The sequence below is a fragment of the Melospiza melodia genome (genome assembly GCF_035770615.1).
Source record: "Melospiza melodia melodia isolate bMelMel2 chromosome 7 unlocalized genomic scaffold, bMelMel2.pri SUPER_7_unloc_1, whole genome shotgun sequence".
NCBI lineage: Eukaryota > Metazoa > Chordata > Aves > Passeriformes > Passerellidae > Melospiza > Melospiza melodia.
The window spans coordinates 5220000-5238381 of record NW_026948497.1 but is presented as its reverse complement, the minus strand read 5'-3'; the positions used below and the strand labels follow the sequence as shown (position 1 = coordinate 5238381).

At 55.0% G+C, this 18382-nt stretch overlaps 1 pseudogene; it reads right to left on the bottom strand.

Moving 5' to 3' along the window:
* Positions 1–4527: 4527 nt before the first annotated feature.
* LOC134432793 (zinc finger protein 250-like) lies at positions 4528–14793 on the bottom strand (annotated as a pseudogene).
* Positions 14794–18382: the final 3589 nt, after the last annotated feature.

The following is an 18382-nucleotide window of genomic DNA, read 5'->3' as shown; positions in this document are numbered from 1 at the left end:
GAGTTATAATGTAATATATATATATCATAAAATAATCAATCAAGCCTTCTGAACATGGAGTCAACATTCTCGTCTCTTCCCTCATCCAAGAACCCTTGTGACCACGGTCACATTACCATGCTGGCTGTCCCGTCAATTCCCAGTTTTACGCTGTATTTATTCCGGTTCCCACACCGATTCCCAGCTCCTACACTGCTTGTAACCCAGTTCTCACACAGATTCCCAGTTCTTACACTGCTTGTAACCTGGTTCTACACTGATTCCCAGCTCTTACACTGCTTGTAACCCGGTTCTACACCGATTCCCAGCTTTACACTGTAATATTCCTGGTTCTAAACACCATAGCAGCTTTTTGCCATCTGTCTCCTTTGCTCTGTGCCAGGTTATGGCAGAGTCCTGATCACTTTGGAGGTCACCATGTGTTAGGGCACATGTGGGTGGACTGGTGGGCAGGTGGGGCGCACCACCCACCCCCAGTTTCATGTGGCAACAGAGGCAGTTTATTTCCCAAGCTCCCCTTAAACAGTGCATTTGAAAGATCCGGTCTGGATGCTCTCATTCGTTTGAACTCCGTGCCCCTTCAGGTCCTGGCCACTGAGATGGCTGCAGCCTTGGGAGATATTTAATTGGATAAGACCCTTTTCAATCACGGTCACACATATGTGCAGGGGCACACACACAGACAGAAACAGTCAGGGCAAGCAAGGTCCCTGTAAAAAATTCCCCTCAGAGGTCACTGAAATCCTCACTTCAGATGCTCTTGCATCTCCCACTGGGTGAAGGACGGGTGCTGTGGTGCCAGATCTCTTTGGCCCAAACGGCTCCCAGCACTGTGGGTGAGAGCGGGCTGTCCCCTGGTAGCAGTCAAACCAGGGTGCAGCCATAGGGCACAGCTGCTCTACAGCATGGGTGGACTGCATTGGGGATAGGACTGCACTGAGGTCAGGGACAAGGAACAGGGAAAGGTCTTCTGTATGTTTTGCAAAGGGGTTCATTCCCTGGACGGCCAGGGACAGAAAGACACCCAAGGCCTGGGTGATGCTGGCCTGATGTCAGGCACTCACCAAAGCCACTCTGTCCCTGCCCCCCGGCAGGTGCACAGGGGAGAGAAAATTTAACCAAGAGTTCCTGGGTCAGGATAAGATGAGAAGAGATCCCTCACTAAACACCAAAATGGGCATCACAGACACAGCCTGGGCACAGGGAGGGAATTTATTACCAACCAAATCAAATCAGGACAAGGAGAGAGGAAATAAATCTCTCCAACACCTCCCCCCCACCCAAAAAGAGTCACCCAGAATGGGCATAACCAGAGCTCTGCCCAACGGGGATCACTGGAGATCATCCAGTGTGGATCTTCCCATGGGGGATTGCTGTATTGCACTAAAGATGGAGCTGGAGCAGTGCACTAAGCTCTTCCAGCACTTCCTGGAGGAGCTCCTCTCACACTCAGGACACTCATAGGCCCTCTCCCAGATGTGGATGCACAGATGGAGTTGCAGTTAACACCGTTCCTGCAAGTGGGGCTGTGGTAGGGCCTCTCCTATGTGTGAATCTGCTCATGTAAAGGAGATGGAAGTTAGTCTGAAACCTCTTCCCACACTCAGGACACTCATAGGGCCTCTCCCTGCTGTGGATCTTTTGGTGATCGATGAGGTTGGAGCTCTGCCCAAAGCCCTTCCCACATTCCCCACACTCTTAGGGCCATTTTCTCTGTGTGGATCACGTGGTGGTGGATCAAGTCGCAGCTCCAAAGCTCCCTCTGAAGCCCTTCCCACATTCCAAGCACTTGTGGAGGTTCTCCCCATCCTGAGGCTTCTCCACCAGCTGCGAGCTCTGTCTGGATCTCCCTCTGGCCACCTTCCCGGCACATGGAGAGTCTTTCCTCCTCACAGCTCCTGGGGCTGGATTTGCAGCCTCTCCTTCTGTGGGATCTCCAGGGCTTTTCCTCCCCGTTTGGGGAAGGGGACCACAGGGAGAATGGGGCAGAGATGCCTTGGGAGGACACTTCTGTCTAATTGTCAATCAGCTGTGGTCCCCTCCCCCATTTCTAGAAGGTTCTCTGTTCCTCATTTCCCCATTGGATTGTGTTGTAAGACCACCCTTTCCCCCACTCCCATTGGTGCACCCCACTTTGACTTCTCCTCTGATCCCTCTTCCTATTGGTTGTCTGTATCCTGGCCCAACCCACCTTCTTCCTGTTATAAATCCTGGCCCCACCCTTGTTCTGGGCTCTGCCACTAGGCTCCCCTTTGGCTGTGGTCGTGTCCCTGCTCCTCTCCTCGCCTGGACCCTTCGATTCTCCTACAATAAACCAGCTGGACCCTCAGCAGTGTCTAGAGCCCTCCTTCTTCAACTGGTCGAGCACAAGATTATCCATCAGGGCCTGAGTGCAAGGTGGGCTGGGGGAGCTGCTCCCTCAAACCTTGAGGAGTCTGCTCTGACCGCACCTGCCCAGGAGCTCCCTCGCAGGGAGAAGATATCCTGCACCCGTTAGATTCCCATGCTCTGCCCTGGAGCCACTCAAAACGGCCTCTTCCATAAGGTTCTGCCATGGGGATTTGTCATCCCTGGTCTCTGTCTGCAGCTCAGTGCCTGGAATAAGGAAAGAAAAGGAGAGGAAAGAATGAAGAAGGAAGGACAGAATGAGGAGAGGAAGGAGGGTGGACAAGGAGAGGATGGGATTTGCCTCCATGCCAGAGGGAAGGGGAAGGAGATCCACCCAATGCATCCCCGGCAGCACAGCTTCATCAGCAGGGTTGTTCTGCAGCCAGGGGTGATGCTAGGCTGGGAAATGGAACAGAGGAGAGGGGAAAGGAGCAGTGACTTCCTCCTCACCTGCCTCCGTGTCCCTGCATCTTCCTTTTCCTTGCAGCCTCCTTTTCCATCTGGACAAAGTTTGGGATTGACAAATCCTGGCTTGGGGTGAGCACCTTGGTCCTTCTGATCAAGTCCAGCTCCAGAAGTCCATTCACTGTTGGTGGGCCCAGACCCTGCTCATCTCCAGCCTCCCCCACCCCTCCAGGCTGCTGGGATCCCCCAGCTCCGGGATTGCTCCTCCCTGCTCTCCCACTCCCAGTGAGCCCCAAAACTGATGTCACCCCCCTGCCCCTTCTGGTAGCAGGTAATCACCATGTGGGTCCTCCAAGATCCCTCCAAGGGGCATTTGCGGCTCAGCTGATGGGGTCTGTGAGATCCAAACATCCCCTCCCTTGCAAAAAGCCCTCCTGGACATTCTCTGAGAGATGTGGGACGAGCTGCCCCTCCCTGCTCACCTGCAGGATATGGAGGGTGGATTGATGCTGCCAGGAGCAGGGAGAGCTGCGGACTCAGTCAGTGAGTGAGGGAACCGCGTGGTTCTCCTGCTGCTCTTCCTCTTCCTGGTACTGTTCCTGTTCTTCCTTTCCCTCCTCCTTTCCTCCCCCTCATCCCTCTCTCCCTCCTCTTCCTCTTGCTCCCCCTCCCTGCCCACCCCAGACCCCCCTTTCCCTCCACCTCTCTCCCACAGCCACAGCACCACCAGCATTTGGGTGGAGGGAACCCCCCATGAACCCCCAGGGATGGGCAATGGGCTTGAGGACCCACCCAGTGGGGATCCATCCCTCCCCAGAGTTCCAGGGAAACACTTCAGGGATCAACTGGGGAACACAAAGGGATCCCCATGGAACTGCCCTTTTTCTGATCCATCCCCACCTTTTACTCCCCTCTCCCATCATTCCCCCAAACTAAAGATCCCTGGCAACTCAGTTTTGGGGTCCCATGCCTCTCCCACTCTCTTTGAATCCTCTTTTCCCCTGCTCTTCTGCCCCTTTGCCATTGTCCCTCCAGCCCCATCCCTCACCCTCGTGCTTGGTTTTGGGGGATCCAAGCCCCTCTTGGCTCTGTCTTGGGGGGGGTCACATTCCCCCTTTCCCTGAAATCTGGCAGCTCTTGGGTGCTTTTTCCTGAGAGGAATCCCTGAGTTTTGGGATTTTTGGGGTGCAGTTTTGGAGAGAGACAGCTCTCTCTGGCTTTCCCCTTCCTGCTGTGGCCTCTCAGCTGCCCCTGACACCCTGGGGGTGCTGGGATTTCCCTCCTGGGGACAAGGACGTTCATCCCCTTCCAGGAGCCCAGTGCCTGGCTGGGACTCCAGGTCAGAGGGTCCTTGAGCAGCTGCCCCAGAACCTCCCCCAGGATCTCCCAGCACAGCTGGAGCTGCTTGGCCTGGGGTCTCCAAAGGCCTCAGCAAGCCCCAGGTCCCTCCCAGGAACCCTCAACTCCCTCAAACCCAGCATCCCCCACATCCCCTGCAAGTTATCCCCATGGCACCAGCCATGGCCATGCCTCCACAGGTCACCGGCCATGTCCCACCATGTCCTCACCCATGGCTGTCTCCTCACCGTGTTTCCATCCCTGTCATTGTCCCCAACATCAGCCTCTGTGCCCCTGTGCCCCCATGTCCCCATCCCCCTCCATGTCCATGTGTCCCCTTGTCACTCCCCATGTCTGTGTCCCACCATGTCTGTGTCCACCATGACCACACCCATGTCTTAGTTCGATGTCTTTATTTTTAAAGGGATATTGTGTTGGATATTTTAAAGGGATAAAGAGATATTAAAAGAAAATCAGCCTAAAAGAAAAAGATTTCCATGTCCGTGCCTGTGAGAGTCTGTCCGAAATATCCTTCATTTTTGCCTCACAATTGTCATGAAGAAAAACCACCGAAAAGTTAAAACTGTTGAGCCAGTGGGGAGGGGAAGTCATGTGATTGTCAGCTTGTTTCCACAGGTGTTATTTGCATAACATGCCATGCTGAACACGAAGGGGGCATTCTGCCCCTTCTGAACAATGGACTCTCCCTACCTCCTGGCCTGCCTCGCTTGAGCTCTGGGTGGTCTCCCACAGAAGACCCCTCTCATCCACCCTCAGCCATTGTGACAGACAAGCAGAAATGCAAGCCTCTCCATCAAAGAACCAAGACAGGAAATCCTTGTGCAAGAAAACCCCCCTCGCACCTTCTTCCAGAGACTGGGACTGAACCCCCCCAACTCGGGGGAGGTGTGCACCAAGGGGGGAAAAGCTGCCCAGAGTAAACGCACCTGCGAGCATTGGGCCAGGAAAACAATGGTTTTTGCCTGTTGCTTGGCTAGGACTCTGTGCACCCCCTTTTCTGTTCTTTCCCCCTCCGTGGAGACCTTTGTTTCGGCTCCCCTTCCCCCCAATAAAAAATCGTATAATTGGAGCCCTGGTCAGCCGTGCTTTTCGAGATCTCCCGGACGTGACCCAGTGAGCTTTGATGGCTGGACCCCGAAGGACAAAAGCAGCATCATGTCTCGGTAGCTATAACCCATCTTCCCTCTTTTCCTCCCTCTTTCCTTATCTTCTCCCATTTTTCCCCAGTTCCCCTCACCAACACATTTCTGTTGTGGTTATTTCAATAAAACTGCATTTTGTCGATTTGTTACTGCAAATCCCCTGTGCCTTTGTTGGTTATTTTTGCACCTAAAAATCATCGCGTTACCTGTCCGCTGGGACAGATCATGACAGTGCCAGCTGAGGTTCCACCTCCTTGGGTGGGAGAGAAGAACCTTTTTTGGTGGAGTTTCTACCCTACTGTCTCCAAAATTTTGGTCTTTTCGTCACTTTTTCATCATCTGCCTGTAGAAGATGCCCTTAGGCAACAGGAAATTAAAATCATGGAATCCCTGAAGTTAGAAAAGACCTCCAAGACCATACAGAACTCATTGATGCCACCAGAAGATAGGACTGAATACAAAAGATGTTTTGGGGTTGAAAGCCAAGAAATCTGCTCTCCCCAAGGAATTCCCATTGTTGGTCTACCTCCTGATGGATGTTCTGCTCTCTGCATTCGTCCAAGTGCCCAGAGGGAGCCAGGAAGATGTGGAGCCCCCCAGCCAGGTGTCATCCCAACACACATCACCAGGGCACTGCCTAACAGAGGACACTGGGGATCATCAAACGTGGATCCTCCCATGGGGGATGGAGCTGGAGTAGCGCACAAAGCTCTTCCAACACTCGGGGCACCCACAGGGCTTCCCTCAGTGACGCCTCCGTTGGTGTTTGGTCAAGGATGAGCTCAGGGAGAAGCTCTTCCCACACTCCCCACACTCTTAGGGCCTCTCCCTGGAGTGGATGCGCTGGTGGGAGACGAGGGCGAATTTGTGGTTGAAGCCCTTCCCACAGTCAGGGCAGCAGAACGGCCTCTCGTCTGTGTGAGTGCACTCATGTCTGAGGAGAGTGGAGCTGATCTGAAACCTCTTCCCACACTCAGGACACTCGTAGGGCCTCTCCCCAGTGTGGCTGCGCTGGTGTTTTCTCAGGTCTGAGCTCCACCCATAGCTCTTCCCACATTCCAAGCAGGTGTAGGGCCGTTCCCCAGTGTGGATCCTCTGGTGCTGGATCAGGTGGGATCTCTGGTTGAAGCTCTTCCCACATTCCCCACATTCATAGGGCTTTTCGCCAGTGTGGATCATCTGGTGCCGGATCAGGTCAGAGCTGTCTCTGAAGCTCTTCCAACAATCCCCACATTTGTAGGGTCGTACCCCAGTGTGGATCACCTGGTGCTGAATTAGGCCAGAGCTCTGTCTGAAGCTCTTCCCACACTCCCCACTCTGGTAGGGCCGTTCCCCAGTGTGGATCCTTTGGTGCTGGATCAGGTTGGAGCTCTGGCTGAAAACCTTCCCACATTCCAAGCACTTGTGGGGCTTCTTCCTGCCATGAGGCTTCTCCACCAGCTCTGAGCTCGGGCTGGATCTCTGGCCATCTTCTGGGCTCAGGGGGACTCTTTCCTCCTCGCAGCTCCCTGGGCTGGGTTTGTAGCCACTCCTTGTGCGGAATCTCCAGGGCTTTTCCTCGTCCTCCATCAGGCCAAGCCTTGGGACTAAAAAATCCTGATTTGGGTTAAAAAAAAAAAAAAAGAAAAAAATAAGACGGTGCCTTGTACTGGGAGTTCCTCCTTGCCCAACTTCATCTCAGGAACTAATTGGACATCTTGTGTCTGTAAGAACCTCCAAAACACCGAGATTCAGCACAAAAATTCTTCCAACACCAAGATACAGATCAAAAACTCCCCAAACATCATGATTTAGCAAAAACCTCCTCCAAAAGATAAAGATTCAGCCCCTGCAAAAAAACAAAGCACCAACATTTAGCCCAAGAATGCTCAGAAACACCAAGATTCACCCCAGTGAAATTCGTGGATCCTCCTCCCTGGATATCTGCTGCATATGAGGGGGCAATGCTCCTGGGGCTTGGGGTAGAGCCTGCAGATACAGGGAGAGACGGAACCTTCTGAGGCTTCCTGTTTCTGCTCCTCCTCCTGTGTCTCCGCTCTTCTTCACACTCCTCTTCCTCCTGCTATTCCTCCTTCTCCTGCACAATCCCACCTTCTCCTCCCACGTGCAGCGTTTAACCAGTTTGTTCCTCAACCCTGCTTCTCCTTCCCTTCTCCTCCTGCCCCAGGCCCAGCCCCACTGCCGGCTCCCTCTTCCCCCCAAACCCACAGCATCCCACGGCAGGGGCAGGGATGGAGCTGGGGCAGGTCGGGCTGGGGCAGCGCTGGGCTCTCGGCCGCTCCCGCCCGCACTCGGTCCCCACTGCAGCCGCTCCCGCCAGGACAGCGCGGGGGGGCCCGGCCTTGGCGCTGCCCCACTCCCACCTCCCCAAATTCCCCTCGAGGGGGGCGCTGGGGCCGAGCGGGAGCGCAGATGGGGAACACTGAGAGCCGCGGGTCTGCCTGGCAACTACTGAGTCATCATCAGCATGTGCGCTGATTGGCTGAGCACTGCCTGAGGGTGGAGCTGCAGCAAGGGGGGACGCCCTGCTTCAGGGCAGATGTCCCACAAACGGGGGACTCCCATGAAAGGAAGAAGAGGAAAGTGTCGAAAGTGTCTTTACAAACAGATGCTGTGAATCTGCTCAGAGACAGAGCCAGGAACTTGTACATAAGGAAGTGACAAGAGAAGCCACCAGTTTCAGAAAATGTTATTAAATAATGACAGACTGCTGCTTAGCCAAGGTCCTGCTAAATTAATGAACTTCAAGAAGAACAAAGACTTCACAGAGCCATAAATATTGTTTGCTATACAAAAGTGGGGAGCATATTAGGAAGGGGAAGCAGTAGGTAGACTGGGATGTCTGTAGCTCTCAAGCCAATAGGGAAAGAGAAAGGGAGATGTAGACAGGAAACTTACGATGAACAGGAAGCTGTGTCCTCCAACAACTGGAGAGACTCCATAGGAAATGTCCCATGGCTTCTCACTTTTTTTTTTTTTTTTTGAATGAAATTATTTTTACAGGAGTCCTCTGTCTTCTTCCTGAACAGAAACCTCTGGTGGTGTCCATTTTTCCACACACCTTGGGACTCATCCGGAATTCCTTCCAACATCCGGGGCGGCGGGCAGCGAGTGCAGCTGAAGGTGCCTCACCCAGTTTGGGTGATCTTGGGTGACTCCCTTGGGGGGCGGCGGCACCAGGGATTGATTGGGTACCCTAGAGTGACCAGGAGACAGACGAGTGACACATCAGGGGAGTTCTGAAGAGTCAGCAGGGAGAGAGCACTGCAAATCTCATCTGTGAGTGCGCTGGGATCTTTGGGGAGTGAACATGGCAGGGCACCCATGGAGGGTAGAAAAGGGAAAGCCGAGAAGGGGTCCTGGCCAAAGGGATGCAACAGATGATGATCCCAAAATATCTCTGAAGGGTCCCTTTGGAGAAGGTTGAGGAAGAGTACACATTCCCCCAGAGGTAATTATGGACATGGATACCCAGAGGGGCAATAAGGGAAGTGGAAAAGGGATTTGGAAAACAGGGGAGGGAGGGATGGATGGATGGATGGATGGATGGATGGATGGATGGATGGATGGATGGATGGATGGATGGATGGATGGATGGATGGATGGATGGTGTTGGTGTGCTGGGAATAGACTGGGTGAAGGGGAGTGTGCAGCAATACAGTTAAGGCAAGAAGCAGCAGGAGGAATCTATGTGGGAAGAAAAAGAAAAGAGGAGGAACAGAAAAATACCAAGGATTGGGATGTTTTTCAACAGGGTCTTATCCTCAACCTTTGTCAGCTGATCATTTGTATCCCCGGTTTCCAGGAGAGGAAATCAAGGAGGTCAGGGTTTCAGGGGGTTTCTCTGTGGGCGGCAGCACCGGGCGCAGAGCTGCGGCACCGGGAGCACGGGCTGGGGGCCTGTGGGGAGCTGCGGGGCCGGGCCGGGGCTGTGGGGCAGCCGGGGCTCAGCGCCGGGCGCTGCCTGACCCCACCAGCCCCGGGCAGGGCCGGCAGCGGCCCCCGGCCCCCAGGAGGCTGCGGGACGCCCCGGCCGCTGCCCGGCCCCGTGGAGCTGCCGGCCCTGCCCGCCGGGGGCGCCTTCGGACACTGCGGCAGGACAGGGAGCGGCTCTGGGATACGGGCTGGGGAGGGCACCCTGAGCACAGGGAGGAGGAGCAAGGAACGCCTGGGAAAGGCAGATTGTACATGGAAGGATCAGGATTTTCTTTTAAGGATTTTGTTTGGGTCACTTGAGAAATGAATGATTTTGGAAAAAACTTGGCAGCTTTCAGAGGATGAGCAGCCACAGGCACTGAGGGGGGCTGCAGGAGGGGCACAAGAAGGCCCTGCAGCACTTGGGCACAAAGGCACAGCAGGTGAGTGCAAGAAGGGAGCAGCAAAAGGCCAAGCTGAAGGCAAAGGCCAGGGCACAGTTCCTACAGCCCCTGAGAGATCAACCCCAGGGCCCAAGGGGGCCCCAGCACCCAGGGCACGGCTCGGCCACAAGCACCTGGCAGAGGCATTGCCCTCCTCGGCAGGGGAGAGCCCACCCAAACAGCCCCTGGCAAGGAACCAGGGCTCCAGCTGCAGGGCACAAGGACACTGCAAGCACAGACAGCAGCACCCTCAGCACCAACAAGTCCACCCCTTGATGGACATGGATTGGCAGGGCTCTCACAGCTCCCATCACACCAGGGACCCTCCACACTGCAGCCCTTGAGAACATTCAGGGTGGGTCTGCATTGAGAGGAGGCATTTCCTGATGGACACAGGGGCCTCTCAATGCACTTTGAATCTTAGACCCAAGGGGGAAAAAATGCTAGAAATATGTTTGATTAGTGAGGAGATAAGTGGGAAAGAGCAGTGGTTTAATCAACCACTGTTAGCAGATGTGGGCAATGGGTTTGAAATGCATGAATTTTTATTTCCTCCTAATTGCTATCATGATTGACTGGGAAGGGATTTGATTCCTAAACTTGGAACGGAAATTAATTTTATAAAAGGTGATACAGAGCCTAGTTCTGTTGTAGCTCTGTGTCAGACGTCTGTCTGGGCCTGCACTGCCACAGCTGCTGGGGAACACCACGGCACAATTCCACTCTGGAGCTCAGATGCACTCACACACTGGGCTGGCTGGAATAAGATTACACCATGAGAATGTTGTTTCTAATTAATGTTACTTTGATACTGTCAGTTAGGTTTGGGCCAGGGGTGTGAGAATCAATTTTTATTCTTAGCAGAAGAAGTGGAAAAATATTTATTGCTTTGGATTCTTTTTCTCGTGGGTTCGTGTGGCTGTTGGAGATTGCAAAATTTTGGTCTGGGTTTTCTGGTGTTTACCTTCAGGCTGCATTTTGCAAAACTAGAAGAGCTTTAAAGGTGGCCCTTTAACTCATAAACAGTTAATAGAACACTCTTCAAAAAAAAACCCTAAAAATTAAAAATATCCCAAACCCTGGCTTTTGTATGGGGAGGGGGGGGGGGCATGTGTGAGTTCACCCTGGAAGAGAAGCTCCATTCCAGGCAGCCTGCAGAGGAGCTTTAGAAATGCAAATGAACACTGCTGGGCAAAGTGTGGACAATGCACGTGGGTCTCTTGCCCGGGGCAGGAATTGGGCTGATTCCCTCTGCCCCTCACCCCAAGCTCTGCCTGCTGGCACTGATGGAATTTGCACAGCTCAAGGCAGAGCCCAGGGGGAGGATATCTGACCCTGCAACAGAAACGGGTGAAGCTGCAAAGGGAAACAGCAAACAGAGAATGTTGGGAAAACTTCACTTTAAATAAATGGGGGGGGGGGGGGGGAATCATCCCTCTGCCCACTCCAACATGTGCTGTGACTGTCTGTATGTTATAGAGGATGTATTAGAGCACTAAGATGTTCTAGCTATCACAGGTTCAGGGAAATCAGTTTGGAATCAAAGTATTTGATGATTTAGAGAAAAGTGGTCAATTGATGCAGTCTTGGCTCCTGAGGCAGTGCCCAAAAATGGGGAAAAGATGAACAGCCAGCAGAACAAATCCTACAACACCATGGACCAGCCCCTGGGAACCCGAACCAATTCATATCAGGAGCCACAGAACCCATTTCTCATTTCAATGGCATCATTAGATTACAAGCTGTCCTCGGAATAACCAACCAGACAGCTCCAGCTCCTGACCTTCCTGCTGACCAATCCACTGAAACGAGGAACACAACACTTCACCATGGGATGGGATCAGATCATCTGTTAGCAGAAGGAGGAGGAATTTCTGCAAAAATCAATGACCCAAACTGCTGTTGGCAAATAGATGACAAAGGAAAAGTGGTGAAACAGATAACAAAGGAAACAAGAAAGCAGCTCATGCACCAATCCAAACGCGGAAAGGATGGGATGTGTCATAGTTTGAGAGGAAGTAAGTTTTCTGAGATATGCTGTAGTCACCAATAAGTGTTCAGATTTTTATATTAGCACCTAGTGCAGCCACTAGAGACATTAGACACGCCTCTGAGAACGCAGGGGTTAAGAGCAAAGAATTCTGGGGGGAAGATCTCTGGAATTCCAGAGGGAAGTGAAGGGGCCCAGCACAGAAGGGTGGGAGAAGCACCAGGAGGCATCGGGCAGCCCCCCCACCCAGGAGACAGAGACAGAGATAGAGCCTGTGCCCCCTTGAAATTTGATATCAAGCGCTGGCAGGCAGCCCGGCCTGCGGAGAAGGATGGGGGGTGCAGCGAGAAGGTGTCCGGCCGCTTGTGGGAGCCTTTAACCCTTTCTCAGACAATGAAAACTTTGCAGAACATTAACCTTTCCTAGAAGAGAGACAGAGATGAAATGGAAGAAAGAAGTGTGCAAGTGTGAAAGTGAAGAATCTTAAGTGAGAAGAGATGATAAAGTAGCTTAGCCAGACTCTTCTTGTTATAGCCATAGACAGAACCATGTTCCTTGTGACACAGAGACTGCATCCAGGGGGAGGCAATGGCTCAGAGCCACGAAAGTTCAGTGTTAGTACCCCTCAACCCCAAGGAGTGAAATTTGAAGAAGACAAGTGTCCCAAAGATGAGACTGTGCTCTGTTTGGAACAGGACAAAGCATCCTTAAAAAGAAAACCCTAGATCAGCTCTAGTCCATGGTCAGTGGTGAGAGCACAGACATAAAGGGAAGAGGTCACGACAGCAGATTTACTCCTGGCAGTGCCTCGAGGGACGCAGAAACACACAAAGTTTCAATGGTGTTTCCAGAAGAAGCCTATAGCACAAGAAAGACTCCTCTCCTCTTGATGAATTGACAATTGATTATCTAAAGACTAGTGATAGACCGAGAGTTGAAATTTGAGAGATAGATGTATTGGAATTTAGTAGAGAGAGGAGGAAATGTTTTTAGAAAGTTTTCATTTTCCCTGTGTATTTCTTGTTATTTAGAGTTGTAGTTTAGTTAATAAAGTTTTCTTTTCTTTATTTCTAAGTAAAAGCCTGCTTATTCCTGGTCACATCTCACAGCAGACACCAGAGAGAAACTATCTTCATAGGAGCACTAGCATTGTGCTAGCCTCTAACCATAACAGAATGGGACACGGTTTTGTGGCTCCCTGGCAGACCATGGGTTAAACAAATGCTGTTTCTCCTCTGATGTGCTACAGAGGAGAAACAGCATTTCTTTTACCATGCTCCACACCTTGAGGGTGCAGCTCATTCAGCAGCTGAGCGAGGGGATGCAGGTGGCAGCCAGGCATCCTGATCCAGAAACGGCTACAGAAGGACAGGGAATGAGAGCACTGAGAATAATCCCAAAACCAAAGAAGACCCAGGAAGAAAAAACAGAGTCAATGAGTGAATCTGCCTGTAGATAGGGCCGGAGACTTGTAGATAAGGAAGAAATGGGAGAAACCATCAGTTTTAGAAAATGTTGGAAATTGACACAGAAAGCTCCACAAAGTCCTGCTGAATTCCTGAATTTCGAGAAGAACAAAGACTTAACAGAGCCGTGAATATCGGCTGTTATGCAAAAGTGGGGATTCACACTAACGAGGACATGCTGTTGGCAGATCGGGAGGTCTGAACCTTCCAAGTACCTCAGCCAGCGGGCAAAGGGAGAGGGAGATGAGGCCGGGAAAATGGGGATAAAAAGGAGGCTGCGAACTACAACAATGGCACAGAGCGCACGGCAAATGCCCCACGGCCTCTCCCTCTGCTCAGCAATAAAGTCACTTGTACAGGACTCCTCTGTCTCCTCTGGGCACAGAAACCTCCGGCCACGGCAATTTCCCCGCACAGCCCCGGGCACGGGGCAGCCCCCTCTGTCCCAGCAACCGGGCCGAGCCAGCGCTGCTCCGGCAGCGGCTCCTGCCGAGGCAGCGGCCGCAAGGAGACCGCGGGCAGGGGATGCCCGAGAGAGGCCCCGAGCCCCTGGGAAGCCCCTGCAGAGCCATGGAAGCGGCTCCTGGCGGCTCCTGTGAGCCCGGGGCGATCCCCGCTGGAGCAGCCCGTTCCCGAGGGATGTGTCCCGTGGGAGGGACCCCAGACTGGAGCAGGACGAGGATTCCTGTCCCTGAGGGGAGGCTGTGACAGGACCGGGCTGTGACCCCCATCCCCTGCGCCTCTGGCTGGGGAGAAGGGAGGGAATGCGGGACAGATTTAAGCCCGGGAAGGAGAGAGAAGTGGGGGGAGGATATTTTCGTAGGAATTATTTCAGTTCTCATTCTCTTGCCCAGCCATGTTTGATGATAAATTCAATTAATTTCCCCAAGTAAAGTGTGAGAGGAATGATGGATTTTGCCCTTACAAACAGGCTGTGGGTCTGCTGGTAGATCAAACCAGCACTGAGAGATAAATGAAACAATGGAAAAGATTCCACTGATTGATGAATGGGAAATATTTGCTTTTACAAACAAACTTTAGGTTTGCTGATAAATGAAACTGAACACTGAAAGATGAAAGAAACACTGAGGAAAACCCTAAATTACATAAGAATTAAAAATTAAAAGGGAGGTTGTACATCAGAGGGAAATCTTAAGTATCGGGAGTACCGGGAAATTTGAACCTGTCAAGTACCTCAGCCAATGGGGAAAGAGAGAAGGGAAATGCGGCCGGGAAACGGGGATTAAAAGGGAGGCTGCGTCCTCCAAAAATTGAAGAGACCCCAGGGCAATGCCCATGGCCTCTCTCTTTATTCGAATAAAGTAAAAGGATTCCTCTGTCTCCTTTTTGGACATAAACCTCTGAGGTTTGTGGATTAATTCTCCTGACAAGTGCGTTGTGCCCGTCACCAGTGATTGAACTGTCTCACACGTTACCCAGGCCGCCGAGCCTTTCCTCACGCGCTCTGTTCCCGGCCCAGGTGGAGGAGGGAAGTGACAGAGAGGTTTCGGCCTCTCTCCAGCTTCAACTGCTCCGGCCTGGGCTCCTGCCGAGGCTGCAGGCGGGTCCCAGCTCCGTCCCGCACTCACCCCAGCTCCCAGCGCCCTCATGTCCCGGTCACGCCGAGCTCCCGGCGCTTCGGGGCAGCAGCAGCGGCTCCTTGGCCTCCTGCCCGGGCCGGGCACAGCGCCGAGGCCGCTCCTCAGCCGCGGCTGCCGGAAATGCCGGAGTTCGGGGGAAAGGGAGGCGGGGCCGTGCCGTGTGCAGAGCCCGCGCCGTGTGCAGAGCCCGCCCCTCGCTGCGATTGGCGAATTCTGCCGTCACTCCTCGAGCTCGCGCGGTGATTGGTGGGAGCGGGGCCAAGCACTGCCCATGGTACCGCCCTGAGGGCGGCCCTGGCTCGACAGAGCCGCCATTACCGGTGCCCGGTGAGGCGGCGGCGGAGCTCCGAGGCCGCGCCAGTGCAGCCTCCGGGCACGGGGCAGGCTCCACCGTCCCAGCCACAGGAACCGGCCGAGCCAGCGCTGCTCCGGCAGCGGCTCCTGCCGAGGCAGCGGCCGCAAGGAGACCGCGGGCAGCCGCTCCCGCAGCGCCCTCACGCCAGCGGCAACACGGGCCGGACACGGCACAACGAACCCGCCGGAGCCCCCTGCCGCCCCCGAGGGCCCGCAGCCAGCCCCGAGCCCCCCGCACAACCCAGCGCGGCTCCCACCTGCGCTGCGGCCCGCCTCCGAGCTCCGCCGCCGCCTCACCTGTGGGGTCCTGGTCACTCCCAGTATGTTCCAACTCACAGTAGGGTCCCAGAGGCTCCCAGTCATAATCTGTATGGTTCCTTTCACTCTCAGTCCCACTCAGTAAGAGCCCAGTGTGGCCCCAGTCACACTTCCAGTATGAACCCAGTCACACCTTACACGATGCCATGTTGTGGTCCCAGTTGCTCCCAGTATAAGTCCAGTCACCTCCAGTATGATCCCAGTTATTCCAGACACTCCCAGTACTATGCCAGTCACTCCAAATGTGACCCCATCAGTGCTAGTGTGATCCCAGTATGACCCGAGCATGGGCCAGCTGCTCCCTGCATTATTCCAGTTTCTCCTCTTCACCCCTACTACAGATCTGATCACTCCCAGTATGATTCCAGTCAGTTCCAAGATTATCCAAACCAGTCCAGTCCCTCCCAGTATATCTCAATTGTCTCCTGCATGTTCCCAGTTGCTCCCAGTTGCCCTCAGTGTGGCGCCAGCATAAGCCAGTATGATCCCTGGTGTCCCAATTCTGCTCCCAGTGAGTTCTTTTCCCAGTCTGTACCAGTCCATCCCAGTCCCTCCCCAGCAGCTGCCCCCTCCCCCACCCCCGTTCCTGGACACTGGCACCCCCCCCGCACCCCCTTATCCTGCACCAACACACCCCTGCACCCCTTTATCCTGCACCAACACCCCCCTGCACCCCCTTTCCGTGTATCCTCCCCTCCGGTCCTTGGATCCCCCGTTTCCGTGACCCCGGGGACCCCCGGGCCCCCATTCCCGGCCAGCCCGAGGCACCTCAGCCCAGCCTCCCTTTGCTGGGAAACCCAGCCTGGGCACGGGGCTCTGCGGCCGCTCTGGGATTTGTGATCCCCCAAAGGAAAGGGAGAGAACAGCACACAGAGAGAGAGAAGGAGATTGCGAATCAGGGGTCGGATCCCAGCGCCCAGCCCTGCTCCGCCGGGGGTGGGACCCGCACCCGCAGGAAAAATTGGCTCCGCTGCTCGCGGTGCTTGCCCGGCTTTGGGCCGAGCCCAGCGGGGTCCGGGCAGAGTTTGAGCGCAGGGCCGGGGAGTTCAGCACAGCCCGGCCCGGGGGTCCCGCAGGGCGCGGCCCTGGAGGGTCCCAGACGGATCCCGAGGGATCCAGAGGGCGGCCAGGAGGGGATCCAGGTGAATTCCCTGGAATTCGCCCTTTTCCCCTCCCCCCGCGCTCCTCGGGCACTTTCGCTTTCGCGTCTCTCCAGCCGCGCCACAGCCGCGATCGGGGACGGCTGCGATGGCTCCAGCGCTGGGGCTGGGGGTGCTCTTGGGGCTCCTGGGGCTCCTGGGGAACCCGGGGAGCGCGACCAAAGGTGAGTGGGACCCCCCGAAACCGGGACCCCCCCTGAACCGCAATTCACGGGCACCGGGACCCTCCTGAACTTCCATTTCCGAGCACCGGGAACCCCCTAAACCTCCATTGACGGGCAGGGGAACTCCCCTGAACGCCCATTTTGGGTCCTGTGACCCCCCTCAATCACCTTCCCCAGCACCGGGACCCCCCTGTACCCCCTCATCTGGCACCGAGACCCCCTGAACCCCCATTTCTATTCAGCAGGACCCCCCTGAACCGCAATTCCCGGGCACAGGGAACCCCCTAATCCTCCATTCGTGGGTACCAGGACCCCCCTGAACCTCCATTTTCGGTCCTGTGACCCCCCAAATACCCTTCTCCTGAACCGGGACCCCCTTGAACCCCCATTTCTGAGTACGCGGAGCCCCTTGAGCGCCCATTTCCGGTCACCTCGACCCCCCTGTACCCCCTTCGGCAGCACTGGGACCCCCCTGTACCCCCTCATCTGGCACCAGGACCCCCCTGAACCCCCATTTTCGGGCACCGGGACCTACTCGAACCCCGAATTCCGGGAAGGAAATCCCCCTGAACCCGCATTTCCCTGCACAGGAACCCCCTGAACCCCAATTTTTGGGAACTGGGACCCCCCCTGGGCCCCCCCAATTCCCCCAGGCGCTTCCTGGAAGGGGTTCCAGGGATCCCAGAGGGTCCCGCGGGGTCCCAGGGGGTGTCAGCGAGGATCCAGCGGGATCCAGATGAATTCCCTGGAATTCCCCTTTTCCCCGTCTCGCTTTCGCGTCTCCCAAGCTGCGTCCCCGGGATCCGCCCGCCTCTCCCAGCCCCAGACCCCCCTTCCTGTGACCCAGGGACCCCCTGAACCCCCATTCCTGCCTTTCCCAGCTCCCAGACCCCACTGCCCTCAATACCGGGGACCCCTGGACCCCCTTTGGTGGGCACAGGGACCCCCTGGATCCCCCATCCCGCCCCTCCCAGTCCCTTCCTTAAACTTCCATTTCCGGGCAAACCCCCCTTCCAGGGCACAGAGACCCCCTTGAACGTTCATTTCAGGGTACCGGGATCCCCCTGTGCCCCTTCCCCAGCCCCGATAACCCCTGCACCCCCTATCTGGAGCCTGGAACCCCCTGTATCCAATATCCCGGGCACGGAAACCGCCCTGAACCTCCATTTCTGGCACCGTGACCCTCCCAAAATCCCATTTCTAGGCACTGGAACTCTCCTGAATCTCAATTTTCAGGCACCAGGACCCCTTGAACCCCGGAACGGAACCCCCCTGAACCCCATTCCCTGGATACCATTATCTGGCAGCGGGCTCCCTGAATCCCCATTTCACTACACCATGACCCCCTCGAGACCCCCATTCCTGTGAACGGGGACCCCCTGCACCCCTTCCACAGCACCAGATCCCAGCCAGGCCATTATCTGGCACTGGGAACCCCGTAAACCCCGATTCCCGGGAAGGGACTCCCTCTGAATCCCGGAACCGGCACTCCCAGAACCGCAATTTTCGGGCACCGGGACCCACTAAACCTCCAGTCCCGGACACAGAAACTCCATATAGCCCCTTTTTGGGTCCTGTGACTGCCCTCAGTGTCCTTCCCCAGCATCGAGACCCCCCTGTACCCCTCATCTAGCTCTGAGATCCCCCAGTACCCCCATTCCCGAGCACGTGGACCCC